General features: G+C 41.7%; 1 protein-coding gene across 3 annotated transcripts in view; it reads right to left on the bottom strand.

Annotated features, from left to right (window-relative positions):
• bcas3 (BCAS3 microtubule associated cell migration factor) overlaps window positions 1-14,586 on the bottom strand; it is a 344,304-nt gene that overhangs the window by 185,768 nt on the left and 143,950 nt on the right. The window lies entirely within an intron of this gene.

The raw sequence follows: 14,586 nt of genomic DNA, 5'->3' as shown, positions 1-14,586 counted from the left end.
TCTGGATGATATCAGCACAAAATATTGGACATCTACCAGGTGGCTTATACATTTCATGATGATGTCATCAGTGCGCTCTCAGCTCGGGCTTGGAGACTACAAATGTATAACAGAAAGCTTGTGTTGCGAGTTTGAAAGACATGGACATTCATCAGACAGGGATGGTGTAATGAAACATTAATATTGGGAGTATTGGGAGTATGGGAATCACAAAATTCTGCATTTTTAAACGTTACCCATAAAGACACATGTCTGAAGTGGGATAATAGTAACCTGTTGGGGTCAGGATATCTCAGCCTCTGCTGGTTTGTTTTTTTAATTTGTTTTATTAGGGACCCAAGCAGCAAAGCTGCTGGAACACTATTGTTTATGTTCTTCTTCTTTCTTTCTCTCTTTCTTCTTTTTCTCTGCTAGAAGTGTTTGGGCAGCAAAAAACAATCACCAAAATTGGCAGGTAGGTTGCAAATTCCACCCACTACTCAGGCAAAAAAACAGCACTCATAGATCTTATGGTGGTGCTATAACAACCAACTTTACGTTTTTGCAATTATCTCGAAAATGGCTTTGTTTAGAGTCAAACTTCCTTCATTCATATTTAATCTCTGGATTCATCAAAAGTCAAATTTTGCGACTTTTCTCTAAAACCTAATTTTGCAAACTCTACCCAGAACTCGCCAATCGACCTGAAACCTTGGCAGGATCATCTACAGAGGACGTTGATCAAAGGCTCTCAAAATAATTTTGAACGTTTTCCTCACTGCAACCTATGGTCAATTCAGAAGTCAGTCACTCTATAGTTTTCAGAATATGCTATCTATATATCCACAAGTCTTTCTTCAAACACTACCAAAATCAACACAGGCATTCTCTAGATGGCCGATATCAAGTGTTTCAAAGGGTTTTAAAATTGGTCAAACGGTGAGTCTGCAGTGATATTCAGTATCATTTTCTTTTTTGCTCAGTGTTGATCAAGTGCCATTAAAATAATTTATAACACACCCAAAATCAGCAGAATGATGTGCGATTTTTTTCAGAATTTTCTCACCAACATTTTGACTGTTGTAAGCGTTTTTTGTTTAAACTGACAAAACTATCCGGGTCAGGCACGTGTGACGTCACTACCTCAACTTGTGAGAAGGTGTGTGGAAACAGCCTCTCCACCAGTAGCAGTAACTTTGGAGATCTGAATTCCCAGGGTTCAAATCCCCAGGTGACCAAGTCAGACTTGCTGAACAGGTCATAGTGAGTCTAAGGTCTATATTTTATTTGGATCCCGTGACACTTTCTTCTTGTTTTTCTCTGCTTAAAATTGTTTGTGCAATGTAAACTTTAAACCTTGGGAACCCAAAATGTTGCAGGTGGGTTGAACATTTCACCCATTAGTCAGGTACATATAATGACACTCTCTGATCTCAAGGTGACGCTGTAAAAATCAAGTTTGTGTTTCCCCAATTATCTCAAACTCCAAATTCTTTGATCACTTTAATGTCTTCAGTCGTCTGTGTCTGTTCTCCTCTGAAAATGTCAAATGTTGTGTTTTCCACTATTTTTAATCTGTCTCTTGCAAGGAAGTGCGACACAGAATTGCTGTAGTACCCCTTTAACTTCTAAGGTTAAAATTCTCAGTTTGGCGTCCACTTCAGCAGTCCTTAAAACAATCTAATGTAGAGACAGTTCACAACACACTGCTGTATCCCGTGTGCTACATACAGACTTGCTAAATTCCCAGGCATTTCCTTATTTTCCAGGTTAAATTTCCTGATTTCCTTTTCTAGACTACACTATCTACAAGCAACCCGTATTCTGCAAATCCAATGACCAGCAGTGCCCGTCTGCACGGATGACAAGCCTCCTCAGTGTGCGTGTGTGTTTAAGGGTGTGTCTACATGTGCTAAGTGTAAAGCCTCAGAAAAAATCATCTGCTGTGTTTTATTTTTTGGTGAATCACACTGTCTCTGTTGCAGGAATCAGCATCAAACTGCAGACACTCCTCCTCTTCCTCCACCTCTTCTCTTCCTCAATCCTCTCATCTCCCTCTAAGCTAAATGATCCTTTCATTTCCTGATGACCGACCCAGGCCCTAAGGTGTCTATGCATGAATATTTGTTTGTGTGTGTGTGTGTGTGCATGCTTTGAGAGTGTGTGAGCAGCTCTGGGGCCACAGTTGTATGTAAAGTTCACAGTTGTGCTGATCCTGTGGCAAAACAAAGCTCTGAGAGAGATGTCTGGACTGAGCAGTATAAATGTGTGTGTGTGTGTGTGTATAGAGAAGAGGTTGGAGTACACACAAGTTCAACATTTCACATCACTGCATGTTAAAAAATCTTCTGTTTTGCACACATTCCAGCTTGTGTCCACACCTGCAAATGCATCCGTACTCTCACACACACACACACAAACACAAGTAATGCATGTCCACACTTAATATACACACACACACACACACACACTCGCACACACAAATCCATAGAGAGCTGACTCCGGAAGATAGGGAGGAAGTTGTCTAATGGTTGCCAAACGTTTCAGTGGGCCCTGGCTAAACATGTGTTTAAAGCAGACAACATCAGCAATCACCACTTGACCCCTTCACACACATGCATGTACGCACGCACACACACACACGCAGCTCAAGAGGAATGCTTCACCCACACATACAGCACTCACAAAGCTTGACAGTCCTATGTACACACAAGTTACCACTTTATCATCTAGTAGGTGTGTGTATGAATCCACAATGTGTGATTTGTTTGCACTCACGCACGCGCACACACACGCGCACACACACACACACACACACACACACACACACACACACACACACACACACACACACACTAGACTAAGTACACACACACACATGCCCCTACAAGATAATATAATCAAGTCAGAGTGCAGCGGCTGCTGACTGCAAAATGCCCACTTCCAGATGTCCTGACGGAGAGAGACGCCACACTTTTCCACTGGGAATTGGTCAAGATCCTGGGGCTGCTGGGTGGGTGTGTGTATGTGTGTGTATGAACCTCAAACACACACATACACACATAGCAGACATAGACATAACCACGCAAACAGACACCCTGACACGGCATGAGCAAAACTGGACCCAGCTGGAGAATGATTCAAAAGATGAGGGAGGAAGAGGGGAGGACACAGAGGGGAAGACGGAGAGGACAAATTGCTTTTGCCTGCATCTGAAGACGTGATGTGCGAACGAGCTGTTAAAAGAAAACAAAAGTAGAGTCATGCCTGCCAGTTCCCACGACTCCCACCCAGCCCTCCGTTCCCCCTTCCTCCCGTGCGTCCATCCATCACTCGCTCTCTCCCTCCTCCTTACAGTAAGTGACCCAACACCTAGAGCCTCCTGGGCTGAGTTATCAGTGTGGATGAGTCGACGGGAGGGGTGAGACAAGGTGCTGGTTTGTGCTGCGCTCACAGTTTGTGCTAAAACCTAAACTAACTAGTCAGTACGGCGGGCTGGCTGTCAACTGTGATGTGGACTGCTGTTGTATAGTCGGTGAGATTTAGACAGGTGGTTCAGTCAGCTTGTTCATCCTGATTCGAGATATAATTCTGCAAGTATAAGTACGTATCCTTTGTGGGCAGTTATACATACATTACATACATACATACAACATAACATTAAAAAATAGTTCTACTATTTTAAATAGCTCCAGTCATTACAGTTATCAGAACACAAAAACATATCAAGCTATCCAGGGGATAACAAATGATGTATATATTGAGATATATTGAGAAAATGGAGCTGTGATCTTGAGATAAGCACCAAACCAAAATGATCAGCAACCATGGCCAGTCTCGGCTTTGATATCTTACTGCTCCGACGTTTACAATCAAATGTGAAAGTTAGAAATGTGGGTGCTCAAGTCTTGCTTCAAAGTTGTACCTTCAAAGAAGTGTTAGCTGCTCTTTAAAGAAGTACTGGGAGCATACCATGGTTTCCTAATTCAAAACACTCCAGTTTACCACTGTGTCATGTACGTCACATTGTGGTTTCATCTGGCTTGCCACTATGTTGTTGTTAGCTAGCTTATTTTGACGTTTGAGAAGCCTCTCAGTTGACAGGAACACATACAAATCACATTATATTTACTGGGAGAAAGGCTTTGCTTAAAATGTGCTTGACAGTTTAACGGAAAATGGCTATCGGTGAACTGGCAGTCCAGTCGTGCTTGTTAATCTGCCAGTGCTAATCCCTCAAAGCTGTTACATTACGAGGTGTATCAAATATGAGTTTACTGAAATCGATCATCACATTTGGGACTGTTCAGAGACAATAACATCATCCTAATTCAACCCCTTTGACTGTATTGATGAAAATGTACAGTATGTATATAACATTATATGGTACTGTCAGTGTTCGGGGTCAGGGTCATATGGAACAGAGGTTCTGTAGTGTATTTGCAATTATAATAAAGAACATGTTGTTTCTATATGATTTAAGCCAGTGGGAGTAGAGTCAGATTAAACAGGAGTGGGCAGAACATTGAATGAGGGTGGGTGAGTGTGTGTGTCCATGTTTGTGTGGACACCTTCCCCAATTACCTACCTTCCCCAGGGTAACCAGTGTTATTTAACAGAGTAGGCTCAACATTTTGCAGAGTGCTCTCCAAATACCTTCAGCACCGCCAAATAGGAAGCTCACATTGTGACAAAGAAGCTAAGCTATGCCAGCAGCCACCCCTTCCAAAGGCTAATGATGGAAAGAATCTCCCTCTCTCCATCACCCCCTCTTTCTCAGAGGTTAAGAGTAGACGAATAATCACTCATTTGCGGGGCAAAAAGCGAGGGAGCCGAGTGTGCTGCATAAACATTTTCCCGGATGTAATTTTCTCTGCCGGTCTTTTGGCTTTTCCCAGTAGGACGGAGCCCAACGCCCAGGAGGAAATCGTTTAGGCTCCATAAGTGCCAAATTGTATCCTGGTTTTCCAGAGTTTTCCTGTCTGTTCTGGCTCAGGGCTTTTCCTGTGGTGGGATTGTGTCATGTGTTTTGCGTGTGCGGGTATGGATGTTAAGTGTGTTACAAACGGTGGCTTTACAAACTCAAAGGCAGTTGGCTTAAGATGACAATACCTGCGCAAGTATTGCAGCAAGCATTGCGAGGAGAAGAGAAATAGAAAACAAAGTGCGCAAAGATATGGACACGTGAGAAAATGAAAGAGTAAATAAAAAAAGAGCATGAATATAAGCGTGAAACTTAAGTGGGAAGTTCCCACTTCCTCAGGCGTCTGCGTATTCACTGAGCTGTGTCTGCACACATGACAAAAAGCCTGAGAATCTGTGTTCTTGCTGGCTTGTGTGTCATCGGTGCGTACTTACATGGGTGTGTGTTTGCGTGCGCATGTGTTCGTGTGTCTACCATGTGTTCCTGATTTGCAGAAGAAGACTTGAACTGCGTGCTGCTTCATTAGGTCATATTTGTTTATCAGACATTGTACAAAGCAGCTGCTGTTCTACAAAAATGCTTCATTTAGTGTGCGTTAATAAAACGATAAAAAAGGAAAAGATTTAGATTATAAGGCAATGATTCTTATAAAATGTTGAAGCCGGGGACATGTTATTTCCACATCCAATTCCAACTCAGCACAGAAATCAGCTGAAACCAAAGAATCTATTTGGTTGAGATGCACTCCGCTTTAGTTGCATCACTGCAGCAGTACAAACACCCCTCAAAATGCATTAATGACATGTGCACCCAGCGATTATGCCGCTCTGGTCCAGGCACCGCTCTAGACTGACTCCAAACTATTTAAATTGCTAAGAGTGATTTTATTTGTTGTTTGTTTCCAATGGCTGTTGTTTAAAAGGTGCTATGTGAGGCATGAAACATTAATATGTCACTGACAAATGAATTGTGCACTACCTAATTTCAGGAAACAAATGCGGTGTGGTTGATGAGATTGGCAGCCTCTATCTCGTGCCAGTGGTATTGTTAGTGCCAGTGTTTCAGTAAATTAAGTCCACATTTCCCATAAAGCCTGCTGCTTCCTGCGGTGAAGAGGATGTTGATTCTTCGGTCAAAGGTTTCCTCTTTAAGGGTTTAAATATGGTGGAAATGATTTTGCCATCAGCTTTTGATAACTGTGGCTGTTTCCAGCCTTTTGTCAAGTTTGACCTGGAAGACAACGGTAAGCCTGCAGTGGGAAGATGCGCATGGTGCAGGGTGTCCAAGCTGTTAGTCTGGTGCATCGACACGCAAACACTATTTGTATATGATGACGTTCAGTTTGATGTAAAGTCTTTGTATGCAGAATGAATGCTTAAGTTGATATTCCAGGTATATGAAACAAATTTTATTTTATCATATTCATGAGGGGCCCATCTGTAGTGACATTTCATCCAAATGAACTAGATTACATTTTTAGATATTTTTTTGATTTCTCCAGATAAAAAAAAAAGCCCCACTACATTAGATTTTTCAAACACAGCGAAGATTAAGAGCAGAATCAAAACAACACATCCATTAGAACTTGTTAGTAATTATACAAAACTGACATTTGTCTTTTTTGTTTTCATAGAGTTATAGTAAGGGTTAGAGCACCTGACTGCTATAAACTCCAAAAAGGCACATGTGTTATCTCTGCTGGAGTACATCTGTTACAAATGTCTACAACACTGGCATGCATCCTAGAGGGCCTAACATTAGTGCAGTAAATGTGATGGTCCACATTAACTCATCACATGACCTGCATCACACCTAACGTGGTACACAACTTACCGGCTATTATTTAGTGAAGGATGTGTTCCTGCATTCTGACAGACCACTAAACCCAAAAGAGAGCTGAACTGAGAAAATGCCTTTTAGGCGGGCACAACAGCATGACTACAGAAAAATTAATTAGGTCAAAGGGTGACAAATGTTTCTACACTGACTGGGAAAACATTTATTTGTATAGCGATTTTACAAGAGGTTAGAAAAGCAACAGCCTGATGTTTTGTTAGCAAAATTCAAGAGAGGAAACAAACAACAGCATGTGACCCCACCTCGGCTCCTAAATGATGTGTTTTTATACAACTGACTTGCACTAATACATTTGTTTTGTAGGAAACGTAATGTCTCCCTTTATAAATTTTTTTTAATTGACATCACAAGAGAGTGTTTAGAGGCCAATGCAAAGTGTCCGTATCAAAGTTATTTGCATAAAGTTCACTGTCAGTGGAAAACAAATATATGTGGATAAAGTCAACCCTGACTTGAAGCACAAGACAGGAAGTGTTCACTTGGACTTTGGGATGTAACCCCAGTCTGCAATGTCAAAATCCTCTTCACTATGTCAAAATCCTCTTCACTAAGACTTTGGTGCAGTATCAGGATGCCACACTTCCTTGATTGGAAAATACTGTGCTAGTAAGTATAATCCAGGCACCAATTAGGCTTCCCCCTGAACATATCCGGCATAGGAAATTAGTAGCATATACATATATGCTTTTGTAAGGGCGGGGTTGGTTATCAGAGTTATTTGAAAAGTGTGGGGGTTCTTTTGGGAAAGGATCAGACAGGGCCTGCTGGCTAATAATGGGTTTTAAAGGTTTGATGTATGCCTACTTGAGCATTAAAACTGATTATTAAAATCTTGCACATGTTGTTTGAACACTGAATATTTTTTTATTGTTTGTATTTTCAAGTAATAACAGAGTGAAAAACAAAAGATGTCAACCAGAGAATGCTAGACTACAAACAAAACAGAGAGCAGGGGAGAACAAATGAGAAAACACACACGCTCACACACACACACACACACACACACACACACACACACACTTGAGTTCAACCCACTGGTTGAGGAATTTCTCTGAGCCCTAAGGAGGGGGAGACGGGGACAGACAGAACACAATTAGCAGCAGCTTGTCACAACTTTGGACCTCTAAGTGTGTATCTGCTGTTTGTGTGTATGTGAGAGTGTGTGTGTGCAGAGAGTGTGACACTTGCCCTCCCGCACAGCTCATTTATTGGATTAGTGCAAGACTGACCAGTGGGGATGTGGCTGGCCGGCGCCAGGGCCTGCTCTGAGGCTCCAAAGCCTAGTTAGCTGTAATGCTAAGCTAACCTCCCACTCCCTGTGCCTCGGGGGGAAGCGCCACTGCCATGGGGGGAAAAGGTGCTTGGGGGGGGGACTAATTATAAGGGAAAGCCCCAATTACAAGAAGAGGAAGACAGCAATGGTGGTGGTGGGGTGTATGTGTGTTTGTGGGGGGTACCGGAGGGAGAAATGGAAATGCTACAGTGGAAGCCAGGCGTGGAAATGCCACGACTAGCTGCCAGTGACAACATCCCCATCAAACACACAGAGACAGGCACAGACATACATACACCAGACAGCGTACCTTCTGAGGTGCCGCCGCCTGTCTCCCTTACTTGTCTCTAATTGTATTAAGTGTGTTTGTAAGCCTAGTGGCTGACAGCATGCCACCCCTCCACCCACAGACGCGCGCGCACACACACACACACACACACACTAACTAAAAGCCTTAAATGCAGGCTGTAAGTGTGTCTCCACTCCCCCCCAGGTATATATAGTGAGATGATAATTCAGTGCACTACACTCACAACAACATGCATATAGGCACACACACGCATACACCCAACCGGATGACCTCATACTGTATGGCTGACCAGCTCTCCCATACACTGCTTTCATTAGAAACACATGTTCGGTGTGTTTAGTGTGCAGTGGGTTCTCTCGGTACGTGTTATGCTTCTGAATACATTTCCGGCCTTGACCAAATACTTCTCTTGCATTTTAACTCAATCTCAGGCACTGTATACACGCATAGTCACACACATAAACACACACAATCATGGTCTCCAGCTTGACTTTCAGTAATGTTATCCACGCTCATCAGGGTGCTGGTGGGTAAAGTTACGCTGCAGTTCATTTTGCCCTGCATTCTGGTGAAGTCTGAATTCACTTTCACACAGGTATACAACTAAAGACGTGTCTACAAGGAAACTAGACCAAATATCTAAAGGTAATGCTACACTAAGTGTGTCAACATGGGGCTGTACATAATTCTAAAAAAATGCACGCAGGCAGTGGAAATCAATACACACGTATTCTTCTTGTTTTCATAGTTTTCACTGGGATTTCAGTAAGAAATTGTGGGTGGTGGAAAGTGTTCCTGTCCTGCCTGTACATCACAGCACTGTTAAAAAGTTTGTCGGGAAAACAAAACATTTTGCATTCTGTTTACAGATTCCCAGCACCCACTGCACGGGAAGGTGAGTGCATCTTCAACGAGTCTACACAGAAGCTCTATCTGACCTAAGCTCTTTGTGCGCTGATAAAAGATGGTGAGTGGCCAAACATAACAAACAATATCAGACATTGTACAGCACCTGAGAAAACAAAGGGCATATATATCTACCATTTTAAAGATTGCGACTCTTAGCTATAAACTGCTTAGCTAGCATAATTAACCAGCAGCCGAGCTCTCTCGATAAGTGAACATTTGTCATTTAGCCAGCCAAAAGTTGGCTTAAACCGATCACTGTAGGCACCGGTAAAATGGTGTAAATCTCACTAAATGAGAAATAAATTAGTTGACTAGTGAGTATACTAGACCTACACGTAGAAAGCAGTACATAATATTGCAGATGAGAGTGAATCATCTACTGGTCAGCCTGTCACAGTGGCGGGTCTAGTCTAACTAGCTCTGTGGTTAGCGAAAAAAATAAATAAATAAAATTCAGCAAGACTGTCGCCTGTGTTATACATGTTCATTTTCCATACACTGTGAATCCATAACATGCAAGTGTTTTGGTCTTCTACCATACACACTGCTGCCATCACCGTCCTTTAATTGGCCCTGAGTCGAAGGAAAATAATGGAAGTTAGTTTTGAACAAACCTGATGCGACTCACCAGCGCTTACAATTGGGTCAGGGCTTGATCATCAGCTGGTTCAGCTGTGCAGAGAGAATGGGAAAATGGGCAGTCAGGGGTGCCTGGAGGTCTGGAGTTCGGAGCCCAGGGTCTAAGCTATAGGCTAATTTTTAAATAATATTTAATAAAATAACAATTTAACTATAGCAAGTTTGGTCTTTAAGCTTTAGGGGGGTTATCATAATCAAATCAAAAACCTTCAAATTTTCTTGGGGGAGAATCTCCTCTCTGCTGTATATTATATCAGGTGTTCTTTTTTAAAATGACAACAATGAGTGAAAAGACAAGAACCTCATCTATTGCTACATGTATTACATGTTTATATTGATGGCAAGGTACTAGTGAAAGTTCCACATGCTTCCATCCTGCAGGAGAACCACTGGGTGGTAAAAGGTAAAAAGTCAGATTTAAAGATTTTCTGATTCTTTTGGGTTGTATTATGCAAGATGCTCCCTTCCTCTAGTTTATAACTAATTGAACAATTACCTCGATTGCCCAGTGTATATGCCCATAGCAGTTTATCAAGCTCCCAGGAACGATAGGGCTGCGAGGTGTTCCAAACGCAGTGGCCAAAGTCGGACGTCACATGACGCCCACTGGACAAAAATCTCTCAACGCAAAGTTAACAAACCAAATTCCTGTTTCAACTTTCAACAAGTTTTCTTGTGCAATGAGGGATTATTACTGACATTTTGGGTGCGCTGACCTTTGGTAAAATAGAGTGCAAGTTAATTTGGGTAAACTGTTGTTTACAACCTGGCCGATTGTCTGACTGCTCATGTTTCTTGCCTTGTCAGACTTTATTACAGTGACGTGACCGTTTTCCCATATGTGAGGAACCTATACTATTTTCTTTTTTTTTTACTTTTACTTTACCCTTTAAGTGAGATAGGGCTATATGTTTTTTTAACGAGAAGATTTTAGACACTCGAACATTATTAAGCTGTGAATACTGTGCAAATGCAAAAGGTTTGTCTGCTTCCCTTAATTTTACACATATCAGCTGCTGAAACCATATTTAGACCACTGGACACAAACTCTGCATTGCAACCAAGGATACCACAACTACATTATCAATCAAGCTGACGGGGGCAGATCTAATCTTTAATAACAGGGCAGAACTGGTGCCAGAATTTGGTTCAAACCATCAAGCTTCATGTCTAGACTACACAGGCTATGGTCCTGAGACAGTGATCTCTGACTGGGGAAAGAAGGCTAATGAAAAGAAAGGAGGAAAAAGAGACAGAGAGAGGGAGGGACGGAGAGAGGGGTTCACATCTGGAGTCTTTCCTCTTGTCATCAGATAGATGGAAACAACAGCTTCCTGTGCTGCCGATAACGGCAATGGAGAGACTTACAGGGATTGAGATGGGGGAATAAGTAGAAGAGGGAGTGAACCAGGAGCAGCGGACGGCTGACGACAAAGGCTTAAAAAAAAACAAGAGAGCAAGTAGGGGATAAGAGGGGAAATATAGCAGCGGGCAGCTAAAGCAAATAAAAGTTGCAGCACAGACAAAATGGCAAGAGACAGTCTATCAAATGCACTGAGCTACCTGCTCAGTCTGGCCACTCTGCAAAACTATCAGACCCCCCCCGCTGTCTAAACATGCAACACAAACTAGAGAAACAGCAAGAAAAGGACAAGGGGAAGCAGCTCTGTCTAAGAAAGCTGTCACTTTGCCTCTGCCAATGATCTTCAGCAAAAGATGCAAGGCTCTGCAGCCACAACATGCTAACGTGAGCTAGTGCTGCCACTACTGCTACACATCAGTGAGTCCAAGCCTGTGTCTAAATGTGTGTTTGTGTCTGCGTAAGAGAGACAAAGGTGTGTGTTTCCTGTCCCAGCCTCTCAATCTCTTCTCCTTCACAACTTCTTTCTGTGCAGATGATGATTGTTTTGCTGAAGAACTCTCTCTTCATGGCCTCTTTCCCATCTTTGCTATGTTTTTCTGTCTCTTCTTAAAACAACTAGTGAGTCAGAAAACCCATCTGCAATATATTTGGACAGAAAGTGCAAATGAAAGATGCATTACGGGAAAACAGAACCAAATACCCTACTCAAATGGAAACTGTGAAACAAAACAATTACTGGCAAAACAGCACAGTGACCTACAATTAAAAACTAGTGTAGTTTAACTACAGTACAAGTATAATTTATGAATTTATTTAAAAGAAAAGAAAAAAAGAATGGTGTTAATAGGGTTTTCATAAGAATGTAATGATACACTTTCTAAAATCAAGAATGTCTGAAACACAATACCTAAAAGGATAATTACATAATAGCATCACATTGCTCAATATCTTTAAGATTCCTTTGCCCCTTATATACTTTAAATAGACAATAACTGACCTTCACTTTAACTTGTTGCTTAAAGGAGTCCTCCAGCAGTTTAGTATTGCTATTTCAAAATTTTATTGACTTGAGAGACGGATAAAAAAAAAAAAAGATTTGTCAAAACTGATACAGAAGAGGAAAGGATTACCTGACTTTTAGGCCTTAATATGTGTAATAAGCTCAGCTACAAAAACACTCGGTCCTACTCCCCCATCACAATGCAATTCCACTGCAACTTTTAAAATGGCGTCTAAGTTTGTAAACTCCGTGCCCCAGTTTGTCACATACTCTCTACTATAAATTTGTCAAAGTCCAAATCGAGATTAGTCTACTGATGTCACTTGAGTAATTTTTAGTTGACACTTTATTAACCTGTCTTCACTGGCTGAGTAGCAGTCCTCAGTAAAGTGGCATAAAATACATGCATTTGTATCACTTGAAGCAAAATGAACAAACCAATTTTGAAAATGTAAAACATTTAACAGACTGGCATTTTCACATCAACTCTGCAGATAGTTCTGGTACAACTGCCCAGGTTTTAAGGAATCTGTCCACCACCCAAATGCAACGGAGGAGAAAGAATTTGTGTAGGTAAAAAAAAATAAAAATACATTTCTAGTTGAACACAGTGTTTGGTGGATTATGTGGAATAATAGGGACAGTTACTCTGACAGGCTGTTGTTTTTCCAAGTGTTATTTTTTCAATGCCGTGAGCAGCACAAGTACACATTCTGCTCCACAGTATTAGGGTGAAGGTAGAAATCTGATTTCATTTGCATGAAGTGACCCTTTAACAAGCAGGAAAGAAGAAAAAGATGAGTAAAGGAAACTCGACAGTGCCACTTTTGATGCACATCCACAATTAAACACAGACTCTCTCTCTCTCTCTCTCTCACACACACACACACACACACACACACACACACACACACACAGACAGACAGGAAGTTGGGGAGGAATTCCCAAGCGGACATTTCTCACGTTCCTGCAGTGATTGGAAACACACTCCAGTAAAATGGCGGCAGGACATAATTTCCAGGTGAGGAGAGAAAGGCTGTAACCTCTTCCCCTCTCCCTCCATCTCCCCCCACCATGGCACAAACAATATCCTCCTTGATATTATCCTTCTATACACACACACACACACACACACACACACACACACACACACCACACACACCTGTTGTCACCTGGAGGGGGTTGGTCTTTTAGTTGGCCAGCATCAACACACAATGGCTGCTTCTGTGGCTTGGTGGGAGCAGGTGAGCAGATAGTATCTACATACACGTGCACTCCCACACACACTTCACTACACGCATGCACGCACGCACGCACAGACGATGAGAATGACGCGCACACGCACACACACGCGCACGCATACACACACACACACACACACCTGCTGAGGAAATGAGCCTGCAGTAGGCCTCCACCTGGTCAGCCCCGAGGTGACACCAAGAAAAACAAAAGGAAGGAAAAAGGCAATGAAGATAAAGACAGAAGGTCTGAAGAAGGAGGAGGTTGTTAGAAAGCCAACAGTGAGTTTTTTGTTTTCCAGCTGAAGCAACTGACATTAAATATTTAGAGCAGGCATTAATGTCTGTACGTTAAATATTTCTTCTGCAAAAAAAATAAAATAAAAAAACCAAAAAATAAATAAAATCAGTTTCTCCAAAAGCTCCTGAAACAGCATCCACTGAAGACCTCCTTTTGTTGCATCAGAAAGAACAGCTTACACGCTTCAATATATAATTCAGCAAGCTGGAACATGTTCAGCATGTGTCCATGATTAAACATGACACGTGACTTTAAACACAGTCCACAATCGGTTGCATATATAGCGTTTGACCCAAGTGCAGAGAGTCAGTACCCAGGCTTGTCAATGGTGAAATGAGCCAATTGTTTTGTTCATGTGTATGAATCTGAAAAGCACCAATTAATTAAAATTAAAGAGGACAAACGAACAACCAGAAATAGTCTTAATAAGAAGATTGCTATCTCTCCCTTAAACAGCATCTCTGTAACGACGCGTCCACAATGAAATTTCACGTCATTGAATTTTTATAGTCGATGTCGTCGATTACGTCGTCTAATCTATTGCAGCCCTAGTGCCCATACGACGTTTTCTCACCTAAAACATGATGTGGCTGAGACAAAAGGTGCAATGTTCTCAAACTGTAAAACATTTAAGCATTAAATACCTGACATTCTGATCTCTTATTTCATATACACCTTTTGATCTCACACCAAAGTGTATTTAATGTATTGCAAAACTAAAAAGACTTTTGCTGTTCCCATACCTTTGGAAGGCAATGTATACTTCCAGAATTTATAAATATGCATATACTTT

This window comes from Micropterus salmoides, unplaced genomic scaffold (genome assembly GCF_014851395.1).
Source record: "Micropterus salmoides isolate LMB-PRFRI ecotype aquatic unplaced genomic scaffold, ASM1485139v1 Ms_hic_scaffold_3, whole genome shotgun sequence".
Taxonomy (NCBI): Eukaryota; Metazoa; Chordata; class Actinopteri; order Centrarchiformes; family Centrarchidae; genus Micropterus; species Micropterus salmoides.
The sequence above is the reverse complement of the archived record's forward strand: the minus strand, read 5'-3'. Positions and strand labels throughout refer to the sequence as shown.